Raw genomic sequence first — 27,029 nt, 5'->3', positions numbered from 1 at the left:
ATATGACAAAACATGGTATGTCTTTCCTCCTATCGCCTTGCAAGCATAATCATGTTGTCAATCCCCCTCTTCTCTTCAAAGTCACAAATAGGTGCTTCTTATGCAATAATCATCTCTAACCAAGAAGCTAGCTTGATTCCATTTCCTCCAGCCTCCTATTATTTCTTTGTTATTCTTTAATGTACAAAACTTGTATCAATTTCAGGTGCAATATCACAATCATCACTATTTGTATGTTCTACAAAATCAAAAAAGTGTGTCTCACCTTTAATTGCAACAAAAGTTGTGTCAGTGAGATATTTGGCCCCCTGAATACAATTCATCTATACATGTCTATTTTGCAAACAATAAAAACATTTTAATTCTCTTGTGGGAAGAACACTAGATTTGTTTCTAGCTAATAAGCACATCCTTCAGTAATGTGATGACTCTTATGAACTCTACTTCCTTCATCAATTAGAAGAAATTACCATTTATAGGCTAGGATTCATTTCGTTCAAAACAATATGGTCAAAGCTTAAAGGTATGCTACTAAGTAGGACTACTTTGGCATCATCATCACCTCCAACCAATCCCTATTTTATTCCTGATAAAAAATAAATCACAACATATTCATGGACTCGTAGATTGCAAAATATAACAGCTGCAAAATAAATCTCAAACCTCTCTTCAATTAAAAAAATATAGATGATCTCTTCCCTCCAGTCATCCAAAATCCATTAAAAGCACTTTTCTTCCCATCTATCAACTTGACTCTGATATCAAATGAAAGTGTGAAAATATAAAAAAGACTAATTTTATTGATTGAGATTTTCATTGGATACATACAGAATGATTCACATTGATATCTGAACAACTTTATATAGTCTTATTTTCCCTTGCAAAATTAACTTGAACAACTAAATATCTAACTTATTTATCTATTTAATCTACACATAGAAAGTAACCTAATAAATGTAATAAGCCTAAAAACTTCAATGACAATTTTGAAACTATCATACCGCTTAACATATTTCAACCGATTGTTAACGAAATCAACAGGCCAGAGGAAAGCAACCCAAGCTTCAAAGCCTCTGAGACAATACCTTTTAACTACTCCGTGAAGAAAATCAAACCCTGTGAACTCCTATTTGATACACTTTGCGGCCACTTGCAAGAAAATTTTGTTGTCTAGAAGCATGTCGAAGGTGTTAGAGAGGAAAATTGAAACTACCTTCAAATGATACGGATACCTCGGTGCCTTAGGCAACAGGAATTCATCTCCAATTACCGCTAACACTGCGTTTACTACCACCTCTGACAACTAATTAAACATGACCCCTAAGATGATAGGGAATGTTTATACTCCAAGCAAACTCGCAGATTCAGGGATTTATACTCCATAGCGTCGTAGGGGGATATTCAAATACGCCAAACACCTCAACCTGGAGATATGAAGAAGGTATTTGCAGAGGACTATAGTAAATTAAAACTAAATAGTTACTTAAAGTTTTCCTGATGCTACTAATTTTGGTTCTGGATTTTTTGAGACAACTTTCGGAGGGATGTTTCTTCGGGCATTCTCGTCCACTATGAAAGAATACTGGCTTTTAGTGTTACTAACTCATCAATCCAAATAAGCAAACCTTTAATGACCCTTCAATGCAATGTATTTGGCAAAAACCAAAACAATTAGGGTTAGGGTTCTAATTTATGAGGAGGTTAGTATCTATGAAATGAATACATGGAGCAAAAGACAAGTCAACTGTCAAAATTTGTAAAACCTCCTTTTTTTTAATAAATTCACCATAATGAATACAAGAAATATCAAATCTATATCCCGGTATTCTAAAAATCTAACATCATAAGCTAAAATAAATCAAAATAGGTGCAATTGACTTGAAATTATTTCATGGAATGCAAAATACATCACTGGAAATGAACTTTCCCTACATCGCCAACATTGAATACACAAACTTTTCCAATATAAGTGATACCAACAAAGACGCTGCAAAATTATTGAGCAAGGAATGATATAGTTTACCCACAATTGACTGATCATTTCTTATACAATGTATCTACTTAGGGTTCTCTAGAGTTCCCAAATCGTCTCTTATACAATGTATTCCTTAGGGTTCTCTCGAGGTCCCAAATTGTTTCTTATACACTATATCCACTTAGGGATCTCCAGAGGTCCCAAATCATTAAAAATATTGAGAGCTAACATTTAATCTACAAATAGTATATAGAAAACTATTTTTTTTAATTTGTTAATTATTATCATAAGTTGATTCAATGAAATGTTCAAAGTTAACATTTTTTTGTCAAAAATAAGTTAATTTAACTATATAATCTATCATTTCTGTTATTGAAAAGCTAGATTTCACCCAAAATTTGATTTATAATTATCTTAAATATATAAAAGTAGAACCTAAAATATCATTAAAAAAAATTAATTTGCAATTCACAGTAACCATTGCACAATCTCTATATAGATTTAATATTTCTTCTGGATTATGTTTGTAAAGCAAATGCAACATAGTATGATAACATTGCATTGAAGGATCATTGAAGGTTTGCTTACTTGGATTGATGAGTTAGAATATTCTAACAGTGGATGAGAACACCCAAAAAATCATCCATTCAAATTAATAACAACAGGAAAACTTCAAGTAACTAATTAATACCTTCTTCATATTTCCCTCTGCAGATACCTTCCTCATATCTCTAGGTTGATGTGTTTGGCATATTTGAATACCCCCGTGTCTGGTGCCTATCTTCCCTATCATCTTAGGGTCCTGTTTAATACGTTGCCAGAGGAAGTGGAAATGTCATATTAGCGGTAATTGGAGATGAATACCTGATGTCGAGGTGTCTCTATCACTCGCAGGTGGCTTCAATTTTCCCCTCTAACACCTTTGACATGATTCCAAACTACAGAATTTTCATGCTAGTGGCCCCAAAGTGTATCAAACAGGAGTTCACAGGGGTTGATGTTCTTCGTGAAGCAGTTAAGAGGTATAGTCTCAGAGGCTCTAAAGCTTGGGTTGCTAGCCTCTTCCCTATTCATTTCCTTGACAATGGGCCGGAATATGTAAAGCCATATGACAGCTAAAAAATTTCAATTCAAGCAACAAATTTAAGTGTGTTTTGCAATTTGATGATGTACATAGTAGATGTCATTCCCACCCAAACCTTGGTGGATGCTTTCCTTATCCTTAATGATCCATATATACATCAAATAAAAATACTTTTAATACTAATAAAATTTTAGAGTTGGTTTCTTGTCGATTGAACAATGTTTCTATGAAGTTTGAAGAGTTTATGGTGATTCAAAACCACTTATTTAGGTGAATATGTTGAATAGTTTGTGGTAAATCAAAACCACTGAAAAACTTAAAAGTCTTGAAGGGTTTGTGGTCAGCCAAAGCCACTTGTTTAGGTGAAAAACCTAAAAGGAAACCAAAATTTTATGTTGTAAATAGGCACCTAGGAAGGCTTAATGTGGGAACCTATCCTATTTGAATTTCTTATTGTCATGAAGACTCTTTAGTGGTAGATTTTAAGAGAAGGTGTTGAAAAAAGTAATAGTCGTAATGACATGTCTTAATTAGTTACAATTGAATTGCAATTATAGCTACTCATCGGTGCTGACCACTTCTTCTATAGCCTGCTTGAGTCCATGTAGAAGTGAAACTTCTCCAACATTTCACCATTGGAATTCCTCTGTAAATAGAGGCAAATTACAGAAGATATATCTTAATCACAGATTTTATGAGTTAATTACACTAGTTTTATTTTTTTCTATTCTACTTATTCTGATTTCTTTCTCTGTATTGTTTTATCTTTAATTTTTCATCATGGTATCAGAGCATATTTTGATTCATGGGCTGTGATATGTTTTTCTGCTCTAATATATGGCTATATCAAAGCATTATATGATAGAATTTGTTTGTGTGAAGTTCAAATTTTGCTGTGACACAATGAAGATTGTTTGAAATGTATTTTCTGGTGTGACAACCAAGTGTATGGATTGATAGTAAGTGGATGTGTTTATCAAATGTGAAGGCGATGTTGTTGTTAACATGTGGCATGTAATAGAAGATTGTTTAATCAAATATCCCTCAAGTATTGTACCTGATCTTTCACAAGTAGTGCATTTTTGGTAGTGTCAGACTGCAAAATATAATAGCTACAAAATAAATCTCAAACCTCTCTTGAATTAAAAAAATATAGATGATCTCTTCCCTCCAGTCATCCAAAATCCATTAAAAGCACTTTTCTTCCCATCTATCAACTTGACTCTAATATCAAATGAAAGTGCTAAAATATAAAAAAGACTGATTTTATTGATTGAGATTTTCATTGGATACATACAGAATGATTCACATTGATATCTAAACAACTTTATATAGTCTTATTTTTCCTTGCAAAAATAACTTGAACAACTAAATATCTAACTTATTTATAGAAAGTAACCTAATTAATGTAATAAGTCTAACAACTTCAATCGCAATTTTGAAACTGTCATACAGCTTAACATATTTTGATCGATTATTAATGAAATGAGCAGGCAAGAGGATAGCAACTGAAACTTTAGAACCTCTGAGACGATACCTTTTAACTGCTCCGTGAAGAACATCAACCCCTGCGAACTCCTGTTTGATGCACTTTTCGGCCACTTGCACAAAAAATTTGTTGTCTGGAAGCATGTTGAAGGTGTTAGAGAGGAAAATTGAAACTACCTTCGAATGATACAGACACCTCGGTGCCTTAGGCAGTAGGAATTCATCTCCAATTACCGCTAACACTGCGTTTACTACCACCTTCGACAACTAATTAGACATGACCCCTAAGATGATAGAGAATGTTTATACTCCAAGAAAACTCACGGATTCAGGGATTTATACTCCATAGCATTGTGGGGGATATTCAAATATGCCAAACACCTCAACCCAGAGATATGAAGAAGGTATTTGCAAAGGACTACAGTAAATTAAAACTAAATAGTTACTTAAAGTTTTCCTGATGCTACTAATTTTGGTTTTGGATTTTTTGAGACACCTTTTGGAGGGATGTTTCTTTGGGCGTTCTCATCCACTATGAAAGAATACTAGCTTTCGGTGTTACTAACTCATCAATCCAAATAAGCAAACCTTTAATGACCCTTCAATGCAATGTATTTGGAAAAAACCAAAACAATTAGGGTTAGGGTTCTAGTTTATGAGGAGGTTAGTATCTGTAAAATGAATACGTGGAGCGAAAGACAAGTCAGAAACACTGTCAAAATTTGTAAAAGCTCCTTTTTTAAAATAAATTCACCACAATGAATACAAGATATCAAATCTATATTCCGGTATTTTAAAAACCTAACATCATAAGCTAAAATAAATCAGAACAGGTGCAATTGACTTGAAATTCTTTCGTGGAATGCAAAATACATCACTAGAAATGAACTTTCCCTACCTCGCCATCGTTGAATATACAGACTTTTCCAATATAAGCGATACCAACAAAGACGCTACAAAATTATCAAACAAGGCGTGATATAGTTTACCCACAATTGACTGATCATTTCTTACACAATGTATCTGCTTAGGGTTCTCTAGAGGTCCCAAATCGTCTCTTATAGAATGTATTCCTTAGGGTTCTCTCGAGGTCTCAAATTGTTTCTTATACATTGTATCCTCTTAGGGATCTCTAGAGGTCTCAAATCATTAAAAATATTGAGAGCTAACATTTAATCTACAAATAGTATATAGAAAAATAATTTTTTTAATTTGTTAATTATTATCATAAGTTGATTCAATGAAATATCTAAAGATAACATTTTTTTGCCAAAGATAAGTTAATTTAACTATATAATCTATCATTTCTGTCATTGAAAAGCTAGATTTTGCCCAAAATTTGATTTATAATTATCTTAAATATATAAAAAATAGAACCTAAAAAATATTTTAAAAAATTAATTTGCAATTCACAGTAACCGTTGCACAATCTCATTATAGATTGAATATTTCTTCTTGATTATGTTTGTAAAGCAAATGCAACACAATATGATAACCATGTTTATAAAGCAAAGGCAATACAGTATGATAACATTGCATTGAAGGATCATTGAAGGTTTGCTTACTTGGATTGATGAGTTAGAGTATTCTAACAGTGGACGAGAACACCCGAAAAATCATCCATTAAAATTAATAGCAACAGGAAAACTTCAAGTAACTAATTAATAACTTCTTCATATCTCCCTCTACATATACCTTCTTCATATCTCTAGGTTGAAGGTTTTGGCGTATTTGAATACCCTTGTGTCTGGTGCCTACCTTACCTATCATCTTAGGGTTCTGTTTAATACATTTCTGGAGGAAGTGGAAAATGTTGTATTAGCGGTAATTGGAGATGAATTCCTGATGCCTAAGGCATCGAAGTGTCTTTATCACTCGCAGGTGGCTTCAATTTTCCTCTCTAACACCTTCGACATGATTTCAGACTACAAAATTTTCATGCTAGTGGCCCCAAAGTGTATCAAATAGGAGTTTGCAGGGGTTGATTTTCTTCGTGAAGCAGTTAAGAGGTATAGTCTCATAGGCTCTGAAGCTTGGGTTGCTAACCTCTTCCCTGTTCATTTCCTTGACAATGGGCCAGAATATGTAAAGCCGTATGACAGCTAAAAAATTGCCATTCAAGCAATGGATTTTAGTGTGTTTCACAATTTGATGAAGTACATAGCAGATGGCATTCCCACCCAAACTCTGGTGGATGCTTTCCTTATCCTAAATGACCCATAAATACAGCAAATAAAAATACTTTTAATACTGATAAAATTTTAGAGTTGGTTTCTTGTCGATTGAACAATGTTTTTGTGAAGTTTGAAGAGTTTATGGTGATTCAAAACCACTTCTTTAGGTGAATATGTTGAAAAGTTTGTGGTAAATCAAAACCACTGAAAAACTTAAAAATCTTGAAGGGTTTGTGGTAAGCCAAAACCACTTGTTTAGGTGAAAAACCTAAAAAGAAACCAAAATTCTATGTTGTAAATAGGCACCTAAGAAGGCTTAATGTGGGAACCTATCCTATTTGAATTTCTTATTGTCATGAAGACTCTTTAGTGGTAGATTTTAAGAAAAGGTGTTGAAAAAATTAATAGTTGTAATCACATGTCTTAATCAATTACAACTGAAGTGCAATTCTAGCTACTCATCGGTGCTGACCACTTCTTCTACAGCCTGCTTTAGTCCATGTAGAAGTGAAACTTCTCCAACATTTCACCATTGGAATTCCTCTATAAATAGAGGAAAATTATAGAAGATATATCTTAATCAGAGATTTTATGAGTTAATTAAACCAGTTTTTTTTTTTTGTTCTACTCATTCTGATTTCTTTCTCTGTATTGTTTTGTCTTTAATTTTTCATCATGGTATCATAACATATTTTGATTCATGGATTGTGATATTTTTTTGTTCTCTAATATATGGCTATATTAGAGTGTTCTATGATAGAATTTGTTTGTGTGAAGTTCAAATTTTGCTATGACACAATGAAGATTGTTCGAAATGTATTTTCTAGTGTGATAACCAAGTGTATGGATTGATAATAAGTGGATGTGTTTATCAAATGTGAAGGTGATACTTTTATTAACATGTGGCATGTAATAGAAGATTGTTTAATCAAATACCCCTCAAGTGAGTATTGTACCTGATCTTTCACAAGTAGTGCATTTTTTGTAGTGTCAGACACGCTAAAATATATTTTTTGTTTATTGATGAAGCATGTATATGGAAAATATTTATGCAAAACTAGTGAGTAGAGTAGCTGAGTAACCATGTGACTAGGTAGATAGATTTTTTTTTATGTGGGCTCAATAATTATTATGTATGATAAAATTTTAGAGTTGGTTTCTCGTCAATGGAACAAAGTTTCTACAAATTTTGAAGAGTTTGTGGTATTCCAAAACTACATCTTTAGGTGAATATGTTGAACAATTTGTGGTAAACCAAAACTACTAAAAAAAACTTAAAAGTTTTGAAGGGCTTGTGGTAAGCCAAAACCACTTGTTTAGGTGAAAAATGTAAAAAAGAACCACAATTTTGTGTTGTAAATAGGCACCTAACTAGGCTTAATTTAGGGAGCTATCTTCTTTGAATTTTTTATTGTAAATTTGTGACTCTTTAGTGGTAGATATTAAGAGAAGGTGTTGAAAAAAGTAATAGTTGTAATCGCACATCATTAATCAATAACAAATGAACTGCAATTCTAGCTACTCATCAGTGTTGATCACTTCTTCTACAACCTGCTTTAGTCCATGTAGAAGGGAAACTTCTCTAACATTTCACCATTGGAATTCTTCTATAAATAGAAGCAAAACTATAGCAGATGTATTTTAATCACAGTGCTTTATCAATTAATTGAATAAATTTTATTTTTTCTATTCTTTTCATTTTTATTTCTCTGTGTATTATTTTATGTGAAGTTTGAAGCACTTTTGGTAATCCAAAACCACTTCTTCAGGTGAATATGTTGAAGAGTTTGTGGTAAACCAAAACCACTAAAAAACATAAAAGTCTTGAAAGGTTTGTGGTAAGCCAAAACCACTCATTTAGGTGAAAATCCTAAAAGGGAACCAAAATTTTATGTTGTAAATAGGCACTTAATAAGGATTAATGTGGGAATCATTATATTAAGAGAAGGTGTTGAAAAAATAAATAATTGCAATGGCAGGTCATTAATCAGTTACAACTGAACTACAATTCCAGCAACTCATCGGTGCTGACCACTTCTTCTACAGCTTGTTTCAGTCCATGTAGAAGTGAAACTTCTCCAACATTTCACCAATGCAATCCCTCTATAAATAGAGGCAAAATTATAGAAGATATATCTTAATCACAAATCTTTATGAGTTAATTAAATCAATTTTTTTTGTTCTACTCATTCTAATTTCTTTTTTTTCTATTGTTTTATATTAAATTTTTCATCATGATATCAAAGCATATTAAATCTGGTTTTTTTTACTATGGCTTATTTTGTGTGAGTAATCATTTTACTACCGAGTTGAAGAATGGACAAAAAATTGTTGACTATCATAGTAAGAAATGATATTGTTGTTTGTGTAGTTATTTAATGTTTCTTTGGTAGTTTGGACTTTATGTTAGTTGTTAAATTTGTGACTTTTCACCATTATTCTTCCTTTTCACCATTATTCTTCCATCAATGACTTTGATGAAATGTTTTCACCAATCTGAAGTCACTTATTGAACTTGTTTCCTATTGCAACTTTAGGTTGTAAATCTTAAAGTTGTCCTCATAAGATGAGTGTTCCCAACTCTTCCTCCAAAATTTCACATATCCTTGGAGTGTGTCTAATGTCTCCTTCAATGCAGTAGGAACAATAGTCACTAATATGACAACAAATGATATGTCTTTCCACTAATATGACAACACATGATATGTCTTTTCTCCTATCTCCTTGCAAGGAGAATCATGTTGTCACTTCCACTCTTCTCTTCAAAGATACAAATAGGTGCTTCTCATACAATAGTCATCTCTAAGTGAGAAGCTAGCTTGACTCCATTTCCTCTAGCCTCCTATAATTTGTTTGTTATTCTTTAACACACAAAACTTGTATCAATTTCAGGTGGAATATCACAATTATCATTATTTGTATGTTCTGCAAAATCACAAAAGCGTGTCTCACCTTCGATTGCAACAAAAGTTGTGTCAATGAGATCTTTGGCACCTTGTATACAATTCATCTGCACATGTCTATTTTGCTAAAAATAAAAATATTTTAATTCTCTTATGGGAAGAACACTAGTTTTTTTTCTAGCTAATAAGCACATCCTTAAGTAATATGACGACTCTCTACCATAAGAAATTACTCTTTGTAGGCTAGGATTCATTAGGTTCAAAATAATATGGTCAAAGCATAAAGGTATGCTACTAAGTAGGACTGCTTTGGCATCATCATCACTTCCAACCAATCTCTATTTTATTCCTAATAAAAAATAAATCACATCATATTAATGAGCTCATGGGAAATCTCAAACCTCTCTTCAATTAAAAAAATGTGGATGATCTCTTCCTTCTGGTCATCCAAAATCCATTAAAAGCACTCTTCTCCCCATCTATCAACTTGACTTTGATACCAAATGAATGTGCTAAAATATAAAAAAGACTGATTTTATTGGTTTAGATTTTCATTGGATACATACAAATTGATTCACATTGATATCTAAACAACTTTATATAGTCTTATTTTCTCTTACAAAAATAACTTGAACAACTAAATATCTAACTTATTTATCTATTTAATCTAAACATAGAAACTACCATTTTGAAACTGTCATACAACTTAACATATTTCGATCGATTGTTAAGGAAATGAACAGGGAAGAGAATAGCAACCCAAGCTTCAGAGCCTCTGAGACGATACCTTTTAACTGCTCCATGAAGAACATTGACCCCTGCAAACTCCTGTTGATACACTTTGCGGCCACTTGCATGAAAATATTGTTGTCTAGAAGCATGTTGAAGGTATTGAAACTACCTTCGAATGATGCAGACACCTCAGTGCCTTAGCAACAGGAATTCATCTCCAATTACGGCTAACATTGCGTTTACTACCACCTTCGACAACCAATTAGACATGATCCCGAAGATGATAGGGAAGGTTTATACTCCAAGCATACTCACAGATTTAGGGGTTTATATTCCATAGCGTCGTAGGGGGATATTCAAAGACGCCAAATAGCTCAACCTGGAGATAGGAAGAAGGTATTTTCGGAGGACTACAGTAAATTAAAACTAAATACTTACTTAAAGTTTTCCTGACGCTATTAATTTTGGTTCTGGATTTTTTGAGACAACTTTTGGAGGGACGTTTCTAGTCCACTGTGAAAGAATATTGGCTTTCTGTGTTACTAACTCATCAATCCAAATAAGAAAACCTTTAATGACCCTTCAATGCAATGTATTTGGTAAAAACCAAAACAATTAGGGTTAGGGTACTAATTTATGAGGTGGTTAGTATCTGAAATAAATACATGGAGCGAAAGACAAGTTAGAAACACTGTCAAAAGTTGTAAAACCTCCTTTTTTTTAATAAATTCACCACAGTGAATACAAGAAATATCAAATCTATATCTCGGTATTCTAAAAACCTAATATCATAAGCTAAAATAAATCAGAACAGGTGCAATTGACTTGTAATTCTTTCGTGGAATGCAAAATACAACACTGGAAATGAACTTTCCCTACCTCACCATTGTTGAATAGCAGATTTTTCCAATATAAGTGATACCAACAAAGATGCTACAAAATTACTGAAGAAGGCGTGATAAAGTTTACCCACAATTGCCTGATCATTTTTTATACAATTTATTCGCTTAGGGTTCTCTAGAGGTCCAAAATTGTCTCTAGAACAATGTATTCCCTTAGGGTTCTCTCGAGGTTCCAAATCATCTTTTATACAATGTATTTACTTAGGGTTCTCTCAAGGTCCCAAATCGTCTTTTACACTATGTATTCGCTTAGGGTTCTCTAGAGATCCCAAATCAAATGTAAACTTTAGCATAAATAACTGATCTTGTTTTCTAGTATAGAGATATTTTAGGTTAATTATTTTAATCTTAAATAAACAATTTTTTATTATATACTATTAGTTTCTATTATTTTCTACATGTATAGATCATAATTGTAATGGACACCCCTGAATGTCCCAAAAACTAAACCAAATTGCTGAGAGGAATTATGTCAAACAGTTTGCATTCAACCTCTTGTTTCTCCGTTTAATGTTTTAAACCCCTTATAACTTCAAAAATCAAAAAGTTTATTGTTTTTTGTGTTTTGTGCATGGAATTGGTATCATACAACATAAACAAGAAAGAAACTACAATAATATGCATAGTGGAAATGAACTGCTGCCAATTAAATGTTATTTTTAGAATTCATAAAACCAAATACATGGCAGATTTATCAACTCACTAATTACTTCAGCATTATTGACATAATACTCTAGCCCATGCTTTCAAACTTGCTACTATAGTACTTTTTCCTTCAATCAGTCTACTACCTTCGTAATATCATTCTCTCAAAGCGGCATAAGCGTCAGACAAGTAGTGAAGAAGATATGAGCAAATTACCAAATCTGCCTGTAGCTGGAAATGCAACTAAACTGCCTGATAATGAAGCCGATAACAAAGAATTCCAAAGGTAAAACCCCAAGGGAATGACATCTAGAATGTTACAAGACAGGATAGACATCCTCAAATGCCAAGAACGAAGCTACAACTCACACACCAATTTCTTCTCATATTCCCTTGTCTAATGAAGCCACAAATGCTTCCTTTTATTCTATTTCCAAGGGTCCGCTCAACTCATATGGGCAATGTGGGATAAAAGATGTGTAATATATAAAACATATATTAAAATACCCCTTATGTCTCCCTTGGGTACACATCACCATAAAATAAATATTAAAGTAACACTTTAATATTTTACAATTAAATTAGATGTTACTTTAATAAAACTTCAAGCATTAAAATGTATTAGCAATTGGACTCCGAATAATGTGAGTGATAGCTCATCGGAAAGCTCTCACCAAGGAGTATCGAATCCAATCATCAAAATTGACATGCACTGTGTCCTGCCGACTTACTAAAAATAGTAAGTATGCCTGAAACTGAGTAAATCAACTTTGTTTTGGCCCAAACTGGAAATGACTAGGCCAAAACACTCCAGGATCCCATTAAACCCTTCGTTAGCCCTCGGGACCATGTAGAACAAGGCTAACACACACACACTTGGTCAACTGCTAAAATGGGGACATTACAATAATCAAGAGTACAATATGTGGTGATGTTACTAGAATTTACAAAATCCATCTAATGGTTCATTAAGTTCAATTATATATGAACATTTTGTATCAAATAGAGTACTACCTACTATCAATCATCTACCATAATCCGTATTTCACATTTACAAATCTCTCTCTATTTTTGTCATCCCCTTCTATTATTACCACCCACTCTCATTTTCTCATCTTTCTTTTCCTCTCACAATCTCTCTTGGTGTCTACTTCATGTCTTACCCTCATCTCCTTGTCTTATTCTTTTCTATCCACCCCATCTCTTTCCCTATCATAATTGTCCCTTTCTATCTCATCTCTATGTATCATATCTCCTACTAAGGTTTCAAGTTCATGTCCCCTGTTATGATGCCACATCAGCATGCTTTTTGCCAAGTTGTCCAAAACAGGCCAAAAAAAAAGTGAGACCAATAATACTCTATGTATTGTTCCTTTGGTACTAAAAAGCCTCGGATTGTTTGAAAACGTCCATAAAACTGTATATCAATTATGCATTTAGGGCAGGGGTAAGCTATGCTTCTTATGGTAAAGAGTTTAGTGCTTTGGAGACTAGTGATTGGGAGTCGCAAAACATTGTGTGAGTTTTTACCTCTTACTAGTAAAGGATATAGATCTAAGAAGTTTAATTTTGTAATTTTCACTGCAAAATGGAAACTTCATTGAAGCACATATACTTTTTGTCGTCTTTGATGTTGTTCAGCATTTTTCCTTGTTTTGGAAGAATAACTAGTAGATATGTGCCAACAGTTGAAGCATTTATGGACATCATGCCTATGTACAGTGACATTTTTGACATTCCAAAAGGATATAATGTTCCTCAACATGTAATTTACATTCTTCTCTTTTGATAGATTGTTTACCTAGGCTGCAATGGGTCAAGATTCATGTGTTTTGTCTAGCACATATATTTGACTGTGTATTTTTTCTATTATGAGAATCTAGGTTCATATATTCAAGGAGACCATGTTGGTAGGAATGTAATTGTAGCATGGGTTACACCCTCCCAGCCTAGATCTAAAACTGTTCTTTATGGTACTGAGCAATCCAAATACAAATATTTTGCATAGGGGATTGTTAGTAGCTACAAGTATTATAACTATACATCAGGATACAATCTTAACTATATAGTGAAGAAATATAAGGTGGGTGATTCTTTTTCCATTTACTTGTTTATATTCAAAATAGACAGAGTCTTTGTGAACCAAAAATGAATATTAACTATTTGCTTGATTAGAAAACAATCTTTGCAGATTTAAAAATAAATATCACAGATTCTGTTTGATTCTCTTGTGTGATTATGTGTATGTAATAGGGTTCCACCCTAAGATACTTTATTTTTTTTTGAGCATAAAGTTGTGACATAATAATCTTGAGACCACTTATGATACCATTTGAAGCTAGGAAGTCCAACTTATTCGGCCACCGGATTTGCATTAGCTTCAGGCATATGGCAATTGACATCATAAAACTCTCCAAAAGTCCGCATTTCTAGTTTCTAAGGATATAGGTAAAATAGGTTGAAACACACCATTTGCTGAATATGATTTTTCTTTTCTTATTATATGGCCTGTAGAATGAGACATTCATGTGGGTTGACACTAAACAACTTGTAAAGACAATGCCTAGAAATTGAAACAAGAGCACTGCATGTTTGACTTCTTATAGGTCTAATCATGTAGCAATTCAAATTTTTTTTGTGAATCCTAGAATTACATGAAGTCATATGTTATTAAAAAATTATTGATGAAAGACACATGACACTATAATGTCTACTATTGGGAATCTACTGAAATTTCAAAGATAAACAATATTTTACCATGTCTTGAAATTGAGTTTTGCATAAAAATAGTTAGGATAAATATGTTATTTAGCATACTTAGTCACAAATTTCCTATTCCTTTCCCATTTAATAACCTTAATGTTAATATATTTACAAAATCATGCATATTAAATATTATAATAGATGACATTCACTTAATGAATTTGTTGTTGATGTCCATTTGAGTGGATGACAGCCAATGAAGTCCATGTGAGTTGTCTATGTTGTCCATGGATTTTTATAGTAATTCTCATCAAGAATTCCCATGGCTTGTGGTTGGCCTTGCAATTTTCCATGATATTTCTGTTTAGTAGTAGCTATTTTTCTTGAGAGTATTTTCTTCGTTTCTTAATGGAGAGGTTGGCAAGCTGTAAAGCGCACAGTTTGCTTTTGATTGATCAGTGACTTGATGTTTGAGTCAGTCAAATCCTCTTGAGAGTAAAGATACTTGCAATCACACACCTACTTCCAAATTGTAATTATGGGCATCTAAATAAAATATCTCGCTTGTGCAAACATTGTGTTTATAAGCCAACTGCATGTATATGCATACATGAATCTTGGGAATTATAGACGATGGGAAGGAAATATTATTGTTCAAAACCAGTTAAGAATCAAGATAAGGTTGAATTCTTCTTATAGGAAATCCCTGATCTTGGATTTGGCCTCATAATTTGATTGTATTTTCTTGTTCAATAGTTTCTGTTTTGTCTCTTTTCTTTTTCTGCTTTGTTTTTTTACAGGTTCACTAGCTGAGAAATCAACACATTTGTTTGGCCTGAGAATAGATGGAATCTTCTGAAAGAGTTAGTTGAAATAAGATCAATGTATAGAATGAAAACTTGCATCCATTGGCTACTGCTTATAATCTTGTTGGTTGTTTGCATTATCATTCACACTTCAACTATGCACTTTTACGCTCTTTAACTAATAACTATGTATTTTTTTTACAAACATTTCATTTTATAAGCCAATTCATGCTACTCATGCTCATCCTAAACATAGACGATTAAATATGGGGAAAAGAAGAAACTATTGCTCAAACTTTCTTAGGGTTGAGTTATGTTTTTTTTGACAGAAGTCAACAAAAAGTTACTAATTATATGGAACTTTGTATGCTAAATATCCAAGCAGCTATCAACTATATGATAACTATTGGTTTTAATTGTAATTTTGCTATCTTGAATCACCACCATTCCATTTTGAAAAAGAATTGATCTGTTATCTATTATAGAAGTTCAGTAGTGACAAATTTCAAACAAGTATTGACAATTTTGAGATCAAGAAATGATGATAAGTGGGGGAGTAAGACATTGCATGGTATTGAGCAACGAAATGTCAAGTATGGAGTAGGGAAGATAAATAATTAGGTCAAATTGCAATTTGGAAATGGGGATCCTGGCACGTATTTCTAGAAATTCCTCATTTGATTAAAATAATAATTATGGTGTTTATATTTGTCTAATATCTCAAGTTACAACTTTTACAATGTTGTCTTGAGCTGCTAAATTTCATAATCTTCTACAGTGAAAAAATTGATAGTTTTGTTCTGTAAATTGCCCAAACACAACAATACAAGGTTGATCAAGTAATAGTTATTTACCTTGCTTCCTACATTATAGTTTCTTTGTTCGACATAGTTTATAGACCCTCCATTATGGCTTTACTTATTATGTTATAGGCACATATTTGAATTTGGCATTCATCTTAATCTAGATTACTTTTATATTGGAATTTGAATTTTATATATTTTTGTGGAAATTTCTACTCTTTTGAATTTTATATATAATTGTTATAATTTATCATTGTGTTTCCTTATGTCATATGCATATGGGATTTCCTATATTTTGGAATCGCTTTATCTTTCGTAGCAATTATTTGGCTGTCTCTTTTATTAGTTAAGGTTTTGCACCTTTCTCCTTGTTTGGTAGCTATACATAAACTTGGACATTTCTTTAGGTTTCATTGTTCAAAAGAATTCAAATTGAATATACCCTCTCAGGGCATAGGTAAGGCAACCTTCCTCCAATTTATGAATTACTTGGATAAATATTATTGTATCCTGTTCAAGATTCAGACATGAAGCAATATGTGGATTTTATCCTCAACTGATATTCTAGGATCAATCATATTCTTCTAAACTAGTGTGTAAAATTAAAAAAAAATAGTTTGATGAGTATGTGGAGTTGATTTATTTTGTATTGTTTTCAGATGTCATCATGAGCTCAAAATTTTTGCATGAGTTTATGGGATGCTTGGAGTCATTGATGCAAACACTGAGGATGCACAAACAGGTACTTTGATTGACATTTTCTTTTGAAGAATATTCTTCCCTTGTGAGGAATAACAAGCAGCAGGTGGTAACTGTTATAGATGTTTTGTCTTGGCACTTTCTATGTAGACCTAATTTCTTGTTTTGATTGGTTTCTTTCCTTATTGAGGCTAATCTTTGTCATCTAATTCCATTTTTGTCAAGATGGGATACTGACCAATTTCTTGTGGATATTGGAGACGCAACTTTGGTTACAATGACTATTATCAAGAATGTAAGTTGAAACTTTTCTTTAACTTTGCTACATAGTAATCTGGAGGTGTTATATTAGTATCTTCATCACTGAATGTCTATCACTCATGAAACAAATCATTGCTTACTTGCAGGGTGGGCTTGCACCCGGTGGCTTCAACTTTGATGCACAACTGCGAGTATATACATTTTTACCAAAATATGTCTTTCAGCACAATATGTCTTGACAACTTTCTATCTTTAAAGAATCAGATTTAGATTTTTGTAATGTTCGATAATTTGGATGAGGCAAGGCATAATTATTGTGCTTGTTGTTTGGTGATTAGGAATGGACAAGCAAATTTGTGTTGACGCTCAAGTATCTAGATAGACTTTTTAGTGTCTTAAAGTTATAATAAGACCAAGAAAAATCCCTTTGAATATGATTTAGGGCCTAGGATAAAGTTTATTAAGTTTTCCAAGTTTGAATTTTCAAATGCCAACTGCAAGTTCCTAGTTCGCAGACAAACTTGTTTTTGGTTGTTTTACTTTATGTAACAACCCAAAACTGATTGGAATCAGTTGAGGAAGGTATAAGGGGTCTATAAAGTCATGATAAGACCTTTATGAGGCATTATTGTATGGATGAACATGTCTGCTGTCAAATAAATCGCTGATTTCTTCATACTTTCTGAATTTGTATGCAAGTCTCTTATTTGTATTTGAATATCTGGTGTCAAAATGTCATCTAAAGTGAATAGGATCATTCTCCGACCATTTTTATTCTATTCTAAGTCATTTTGAAGGATTGGTTTCTAAGTCATTTTGAAGGATTAACCAATCCATTTTGCACCCCTAAATTGGACTGGCCTGGAACAGGGCATTGTTTTCCTTCCATCTTGAGAATCTAAAATGAGATTAGGCTTGTTCTACTTTCTGTATGATTGTTTTTCCTTGTAGAATGGGTCATATTTGGCTTTTATGGATCCCTACTAACAATTATGATGCAAGAGAAGAGTTAAGGGGTGATCAGTATGAAAATTGACTAATTTGCCTTAGAAAAAGGGCTTGGGATGATGACATAGGTGTAGCAGCAGGAGATTGGCCTTAACAAGAGTATTTTTTGAGTTTGTATAGTGTTATTATATGTTGAATATATGGCGAAATCTAAAGGAGAAGGTCTAGAATTGAGTTTTGGTTGAGTTCCAAGAGGCCCTAGTTTTAGGCCTTATTTGGGGAGGGTTTTGTAAAAAACATAAAGAGTTTTTGGGTCCAATATATTTGGGAACATTTTATGATACTTTACCAGGTTTGGGGTCTCTGTGTTAAGTTTAGAGATCACTTGCTTTGTAAAAGTGACCTAATTTGACCTAATTTAGTAGTGATCAACAAATTTATGCATAGATGGTCTGAAGGAGTCATAGCCCACTTCAATACATGTTGTAGAGGGCCCAATTGGGTAGCTGAAAATGTAATTTTTTTGGAAAGTCTTTTGGGAGTAGTTTGTGAAAAGTCAAAAAATCAGGTTTTGGAGGGCTCCAAGGGGAAATAGCCTAGTTTCTAACCAGTTATGGTACTTTATATTTTCCAGTTGGTGGTGGGCATTTGTGTTTGCAAAGAACTAGCCAAAAGGGGTAAGGATAAATCCAAGAAGGCCTTGTAATAGCCTTGGGTAGCTAGGATTAAGTTGGTGTACTTTGGGATAAAGAGACCTATTGTGGAAGTTTGTAATCATGTTCACTCTGAATCATTTGAAAATATGTCCCTATTTCTTCATGTGTATTAGTTGACGCACAAGTTCCATAAATGCTAGAAGCCTGATACAAGTATCCTGCCTGCAACTGGTGATTGAAGAAAAAATGCATCCATATTGGATTCAAGTCCATATAGTAAATCTCAATTCAGTGGCTATTTGGTATTTATCTACTAAATCCATTAAAAAATTAATATTATCTTTTGGTTGCAAAAGAAAGCCAGGAACATGCACAACTTGTAAACCAACCATATTTTGACCATATTTATTTTCTGCACTGTCCAAAGTAATATCCTTTTAAAACTCAAAATGTAGGGTAGACCCTAACTGGCTTGTTGAGGAATTGCACTCATTTTCTAAAACACATGAGAATAATCCCAGACCTTCTTTACTACCCTATTCCTATGACAATGCAAAAGATGTGGATTCAACACCACACTTGCTGCTAATCTTCCACTAAGGTGAAGCTTTGCTAGGTTAACATTTACAAGAGTCACTTGTAGAGATGCTAAAAGTATTTCAGGGTTATTTCATGCCAAAAGACGTGTAAAGTGTTGCAAAACACACCAAGTTAGAGGTGAAAATTTTGTTTGTGAGAAGACCTGTGATGCTTCATTGTGAATTCTATTTTGTGTGCATTCCGTAATCATTTCTTTGTATCCCTTGAGATAAAAAAAACTTTTCTATCCTTGTATCTTCTTTTGTGTCTGACAATATAATACGTATCCTCTTTATTTTGATGGATGATATGTATGCTTCTATCTGTTGCTGTGCATGTTACTAATCTGGGTATGTTGTTTGGTATATTTGGGTCTATAGGGGTTTATTCAATGGTACATTTATATTAATATCAATGTATTAGAGACGGTTATAGAGATCCTTCGTTCCACATAATCGAGGTCATTGCAGATTTTAATTTATTCTATAGAATTAAAATATCTTCTTCTTTTGTTAAATCACATCCAAGTAAAAGTAATTCAGTGAAGACAAATTTAGACCAAAATGTTCTATTTTCTTTTCCTATAGATTTTTAGGATGGGTTTGTTCCCAATCTATCAAATTCTGATATATAGAATGTAAGCCCTTATCCCATTAATGTTGAGTATGACAATACTAAGAATGTAGATATTTTTTCCTTTATAGAGAAAATAGGGGTTGAGTGTGGAAATCCTAACTCTAATGCTAATGGAGATGGAAGTATTCTGAAGGTAAACTTTTTGGTTTCTAATAGGAATAAACGAAACTAGATAGGATCAATTGAACATGTATCCTCACAAACATATAGTGATATATAGTTTTTGGTGAGCATTTGATCAATATAGTCCAGAACATTATATTCTATCAATTGCAAATGATAGAATATAATCAGTCGGTAAATAGTGAGACAGTAAAAGTATTGTCCGATGAAGGTCAAAACATACTTGCCTCAAGTCTTTTTTGTGCAGTAAAGAACTTGGTGAATGTTTTGCAAAGGGTTTGTAAGAAGAATGGATTTGTCTAAGGAGGAAACTCTGTAGTTAAGTGTGCTCAAGCTGGAGTGGTACTGAGATGGGTGACCTCCCAAGAAGTCCTAGTGCTTCATCTCTTTGAGCATCACCTAGATCCAGTGTGTGTTAAGTGTTCCATTCATTCTGATGAGAGATGGGTACTATGAACCACTACTCATGAAACCTGGGGTCAATAAGTTTGACTCAGAAAATTACACAGTTAAATCCTGATAGCAATATTAAAATTTGACATGTTGTGGGAATTATCTCCTTAACCATTGATATTCTTCATTAATCATTCATTTAAATAACAAAAAAAAGTAATATGATATATATTTTGATTTGAAATGAGATCCATTTTTAACATTGTTTATCGTCATGCACCCCAAATTTTATACCTTGGTGTTCAATGGCTCTTGTCCAACTCTGTATATCATTTCTTAAAATAATTTAGACCTATGGAATTCACTGTTGTGTGTCAATATGTTTATCTCAGAAACCAGAATGAGGACTAACGAGCATCTTGAATAATCCAACTTGCCAAAAGTGATATGTTGTTTTAAATGCAATGTGAAGTGTTCTAAAGTTTATTCACAAATCTTGAGAACTATAAAAAAATTATAGCACTGATAAATCATTTATATTTTTTTAGAATTGTATTCAAAATACTCACTTAACGTTCAATAGCTTGGCTTACCAAGTATCATTACATATCTTTAAGAATATTCAATATATGCTCCATTCCATTGGTTGCACTTTGTAGATAATTTAAAAAAGAATAAAACTATAATGAACTTATACGTATAACTATTAGAAAATCAATGATACATAGAATTTATTAGTATTTTTACTAACAATTATATATATCTGTGCAGGATTGTCTCAACCATTTGCTTGATGTGTTATGTAAAGTTTGACAGTATTTGGCTCAACCTTTGTATCACTCTCTTCAAGTCTTTTCATTATATCCCTTCCAATATTAAAAAAACCTTCTCAACAGTCATATTCATTTTTGTAATAATTTCAAAGAACTTTATTGGCAAATTATCTGCAAGCGCCCAACCCCATGCAGTTGGATTATCACGCTTCATCCATTTCTTCCTTGTTTCCAACTAATATTTTGTGTACATTTCTAGAAGCATATTGTTCAATATTTCTGATTCAATTATGTTGTTGAATGATGGTTCAGATGACATCATATACCATAATAATGCCCATAGAACCCCAAGAATATGCAGTGGTGATTGCGCTCAAGCCATCCTGACTAGCCGTGTCCCAGATTTTTATTTTGATGTGCTTCTCATCCACTTCAATAGTCCTAATTTTGAAGTCAATACCTATAGTAGTTATAAAACTTGGAGTAAAGGAGTCACCGAAATTCTGAGAAGGAGATAATTCTTTCTAACACCACTATCGCCAATGAGAAGAAGCTTTATGAGATGATCATACTCAGACTGACCCCTTTCCCCTGTTCCATCCATTCTAATGTCTTCATTTCTTTCACATGTAGATGGGTCTTGGATAACCATCATATTTGCTATGAATCAGAAATGTTCACTGAACCTTATCTTTATTGTATAATTTTTCTTCATCTTTGGTATTTATATCCCTCAACAATAACGCTCAAAAGTGCCATTAATTGAGGGCCATCTGATAGTGGATAAAAAAGAATAGAGAATTTCCCAAATTTTAGAACAAGCTTGCTAAATATATCATCAAGAAGAGCAGCATATGCTTCATTGTCCTTTAAAAGTCTTCTTTCCATATACATTTTCATTGATTTCGTATTAGCATGTTAAATAATAGTCGTTTCTTCCTGCAATCCACTTTAAAATGCACAATGCATAGTTGATGAGTGGTGCAGGAGCACCTAGGGATTGCTTACACAGTCTGAATGTTTCTTGTTTTAGTTGTGTGTGTTCCTTAGGGCATTTTTGATGTGATTTGCATAAGGTCATGCTGACCATGGTAGTAGTACAATAGGGATTTTGTTCATAGGGTCTTAGAACCTTTTGCTAGGAAAACAGGGTATTCATAGTACCAGCAGCCTCAAAAACCAACTCCTCAGGGGTACGAGCAATACCCCCAAGGACAAGAAAATGCTCAAGGATATCAGCAGTACCAGGTTTTCAACCAACACCTAGAGTAGGAAATAGCTCAAGCTTATACACACTATCAGGGGTATGAGTAGTACCGAGGTACGACTGGGGGTTATAGTCAGTATCACAACCAGGGAGCGGCTGAAGGATATCCTCAACACCAAGAGCAGGTAGCTGTCGAAGGATATGAGCACTATCAAAGTCAGGAAATTGCGGATGGATATGCTCAAAATCAGAAGGTAGAAACCACAGATGGTTTTGATAGCGGGCAGGAGAAAATTAAAAGTTATGGTCAAAACTCTAAACCTGAAGTAGCAGAAGGTTTTGAACAATTGCAGAAAGATCATATTGCAGAAGGATTTGAACAATATGAAATGGCCAAAGGATATGCACGGTACCAGAACCAGAAAACTTCAAAGCCAGAGCACGACAAACAGGAATCAGGGCAGGGTTATTCTCATTACCAAATCCAGAATGGTGCAAAAAACCCTAGCCCTAACCCTAAGCAAGAGGAAGTTGTCAACTTTAAGAAAGAGGAAGCCATTGTTAGTCGAGAGGGTGTAGGGAGCAATTATCCAAACCCTAGTGATGTCGACAAAGAGGGAAGTTTGAATCCGGTTTTGTCTGAAATGACAGATAATAGAGGAGAGGGTTCTGGACTAGCTGAAACTACTCAAGGCGACGGGCCTTCTCGTTCGGCAGAGGTCAGTAGTGGCAGGAAATGGCGGTCTAGATGGGTGCCCCAGCCAGAAGAAGGTGAAACGCAGGACAGTGCTGGGTCTAGGAAGAGGAAGGCCAGATGAGCGAAGGATCCAAAGCCACTTTAGGGAATCCAACTTCCAGGATTTGTGAAAGAATTAACTAGAGGTATGGAGCCTGCCCCCGAGGTTCAGCAGTTGAACACAAAGCTCATGGACATATGTTGCTTAATGCAGTTAGGGTTACCATTGGACAATCATCCCGAGGGGGCAAGATCACCCTCTCCCGAACCTGTCTACGATAATATGGGTGTGAGAATAAATACCAGGAAATACAGGGCTTGTGAAAAACTTACCTGAGAAAGGCAAGAGATTATCTCACAGCTTATTAAGAAAAATCCAACATTTAAGGCTCTCGCTGATTATAGGCCTCCTAAGCCTTATAAGAAACTGTATGTTCCTGTGAAAAAGTATCCTGGGTATAATGTTATTGGGCTTATCATAGGCCCTATGGGTAATCTGCAGAAGAGAATGGAGAAGGAAACGAGGGAAACGATTATTATAAGAGGTAAGGGTTCTGTTAAAGAGGGCAGATTGCAACAAAAGCGAGATCTAAAACCAGATCCTTCGGAGAATGAGGATTTGCATGTTTTGGTAGAGGCTGAGAATGAGGATACTTTGGAGAGGGTGGCAGACATGGTTGAGAAGCTTCTGCAGCCTGTAGATGAAGGTTTGAATGAACACAAGAGGGCACAGTTGAGAGAACTTGCCACCTTGAATGGTACAATAAGAGATGATGAATTCTGTCGCCTTTGTGGTGAGTAGGGACATAGACAGTTTGCATGTCCAACAAGGAATTTGGGTTTTAAGAGTGATGTCTTGTGTAGGATTTGTGGGGATAGTGGGCATCCTACAATTGATTGCCCAATGAAGGGGATCTCGAAAGAAGATGGATGATGAATATCAAAATTTTCTGGCTGAATTGGGTGGTGGCACACCGGAGTCTAATAGCAGATTGGAGTCTAGTGAAAATGGTCAACAGAATCAGATGTTGCCACTGCCTGGCCCACAGGGAGGAGTAAATCCTCCATGGGTTACTAGAGGGACAGGGATCTCTTTTGGGCAGCAAGGTCTGCAGAATAGCCTTCCAGCATCTGGTCTAGGCTCAAAATTTTCCAAGGAACATCATGATTCAAATTTGTACATTGGGTAGTTACCCACAAACATAGATGATGATGGCCTAATAAGACTCTTTTCACCTTTTGGTGAAATTGTGGCAGTCAGGGTCATAAAGGATCGTTTAATGGAGGCAAGTAAAGGTTATAGATTTGTAAAGTTTTCTGATACATCTTTAGCTACATAGGCAATTGTGCATATGAACAGATACAGATTAGAGGGCAGGGTGATGGCAGTTAGAGTGGCAGGCAAGCGACCACAAGCCGATTTTCCTGGAGGTGGTCAACCCCCAATTTCGGGTTCATATCCAATGCCTGATCCATCTGTTGGAGGCTATCCTTCCCAACACTTTCAACCAGGGCCACCAGCTCCAAATTCAGTGCTAGGCAACATAACGGGTGCACCAGTTCCATGGGGTCCTGCTGTTCCGCCTCCTTCTTAGAGTCCTTATGCCCCTCCATCTTCTAGACCACCCAACATGTATGACGAACCCTTTGTACCAATGCAAGGACCACCACCACCTAGTGCACCTTCACAGAACACGATGCCCATGCTACCATATGGAAGCCCATACCCTGGGGCTCAATTGCAGGGATCTCCACCACCTCCACCATCTCAGAACATGCCCCCTACTGAAATGTCTCAAAGCTTTCCTCCTGGCATGCCACCGCAGAATATGCCATGTCAAGCATCATCAAATGGTACCCAGGGTGGTCCTCCAGGTGCATTCCACGGTAATACTGGAAATGCAATGGCAGCTATGCCAGGGAGTGCTAATGTTGGAGGTATGACACCAGCAAGACCTCCTCCTGCCTATCCTCCTCCTCCCCAGTATCCAGGCTATTATGGTGCTCCACTCCTCCAAAAGGACCAACAGGTCCTGCACAGAGCATGGGTGGGACTACTCCACCTTGGGCCGCAAATAGCTCGGTCAGTTCCACCTACATCATCATTTGAAACAACTTATGCTGTTGAGTCAGAATATGAGAAATTCATGAATAAGATGGCATCATAGGCTCCTTTCAAATTGAAGAGGTATGTTGCAGACTCATTTTTCACATTTTGATCAGAAGGTGCAGGTTTTCCCATTAGGTAAGATGTGCTTGGGGTTCTACTTCTATTGATAGTATATGTATTATGTCCAACAATTTTTTCATTTGGGTTTTCCATGGTGCATCTGCTAGATCCTGTAATAATGACTTACATTTATGGACTAACGAAATATACACATTTAATTCAAATTTATTTTAGTAGCATTATTGCATTTATAAGGCTTTTAGTTTGTAGTTCTTGACAGGAAGAAACTCTAGTGTATGGAAATGACTTTTACAACTGTAGCTAATTGATTTATGCAAATTTTTATTTGTTTGGTAGAAATTTTGGTAAGCTGAATATAATTCTGTACATATCTTACTGAAATTTTCAATGCATATTTTTAAAAATATTAAGTTGTATATTCAGGTAGTGTGGTTATTTTAATAGTTTTAGAAATTTCATTTTTCAAAGTTAATGATCATCAAAATAATTACAGTGTATATTCTTGATATTTTTTGATGTTATACAATTACACCACAAAAGATGAGTTATTTTTCATATTTCACTTAATCTTGGAGTTTGTAGAAACAAATCTTTAATGTTTAAAGGGCATTTGTTTCATAAGTGGAAGGATGATGGTTCGATTCCATCATGCCCTAACAAAATTGATATAAGATCAAATTATATGTTATAGACATTGTTTTAGCTATAGTCTCTCAAAAGGCAATAGTTGGTATTAAACAAATATTGTCTCCAAAGAGACTAAGGTGAAATTGTCTCTAAAAGACAATTATTTTTGTTTCATATTGTCTTATAGAGACAATATTTACGACATATTTTAAGACACCCAGTTAAAGACGATATTTGAGATGATACACAAGTTTTTTATTGTCTCCAATTAAGACGATTGATAAAGAAATTGTCTCGAAAAATGTCTTTAAACCCCCTCTATGTAGTAGTGTGTTGTAGACCATGGCAGCTGATGGCAGCTGCAGCGATCGATATGATCAATGGCTGAACTGTGGATTTGTCCATAATAATATTCATTCTGTCCATTTGGATTTGAGCCATTGAGTGCTTGCATGTCTCGATAAATTGATATATGTTACACAAGACACTTATTCCCATCCTTCCCACAGAGATTAGAAGAAGAAATTTCAGATCTTTAATTGTAACCGCCATTTTTATTGAATTAGGTATGTATGGAAACTGATTATGTAATTTCAATTTGGTAACAGTAACGCCTACCAGGAAAACATAAAGCATATTGTAACCACCACCGTTATGAATTTAATCTAAAGACCCAACTCGCGACACTGCCAATTAACATCCAAATGACCGTCATTTAAAAAAAAAAGTCTAAATGTTTAGATTGATGAATGCTCTTACTGGAGAAAGCTTCTCAGCTTAAAAACGAGAAAAGTCTTGCAATATTTATCATTTATCGTGTGGCATGAAATCCTAAGCCTCAAAAGCCATAGTGTTGTGGGCAGAGAAAAGAAAATATTATATAAATATTTCCATCAAAGTTAATTTTGATTTTTTATTAGTCTTTTTAGTTTCTCATTAGAAATAACAATAAATGAAAAACTCAAGCCACATGGCATTTTGTATA

At 34.2% G+C, this 27,029-nt stretch overlaps 2 pseudogenes; one reads left to right on the top strand and one right to left on the bottom strand.

The window, feature by feature from the left end:
• Positions 1-21,288: 21,288 nt before the first annotated feature.
• On the bottom strand, positions 21,289-21,887 carry LOC149545751 (ras-related protein RABE1c pseudogene; annotated as a pseudogene).
• Positions 21,888-21,956: 69 nt separating this feature from the next.
• LOC149545750 (splicing factor-like protein 1 pseudogene) lies at positions 21,957-25,445 on the top strand (annotated as a pseudogene).
• Positions 25,446-27,029: the final 1,584 nt, after the last annotated feature.

The sequence above is a fragment of the Cupressus sempervirens genome, chromosome 7 (assembly GCF_028749045.1).
Source record: "Cupressus sempervirens isolate cs-2001-9-10 chromosome 7, ASM2874904v1, whole genome shotgun sequence".
Classification (NCBI taxonomy): domain Eukaryota; kingdom Viridiplantae; phylum Streptophyta; class Pinopsida; order Cupressales; family Cupressaceae; genus Cupressus; species Cupressus sempervirens.
The sequence above is the reverse complement of the archived record's forward strand: the minus strand, read 5'-3'. Positions and strand labels throughout refer to the sequence as shown.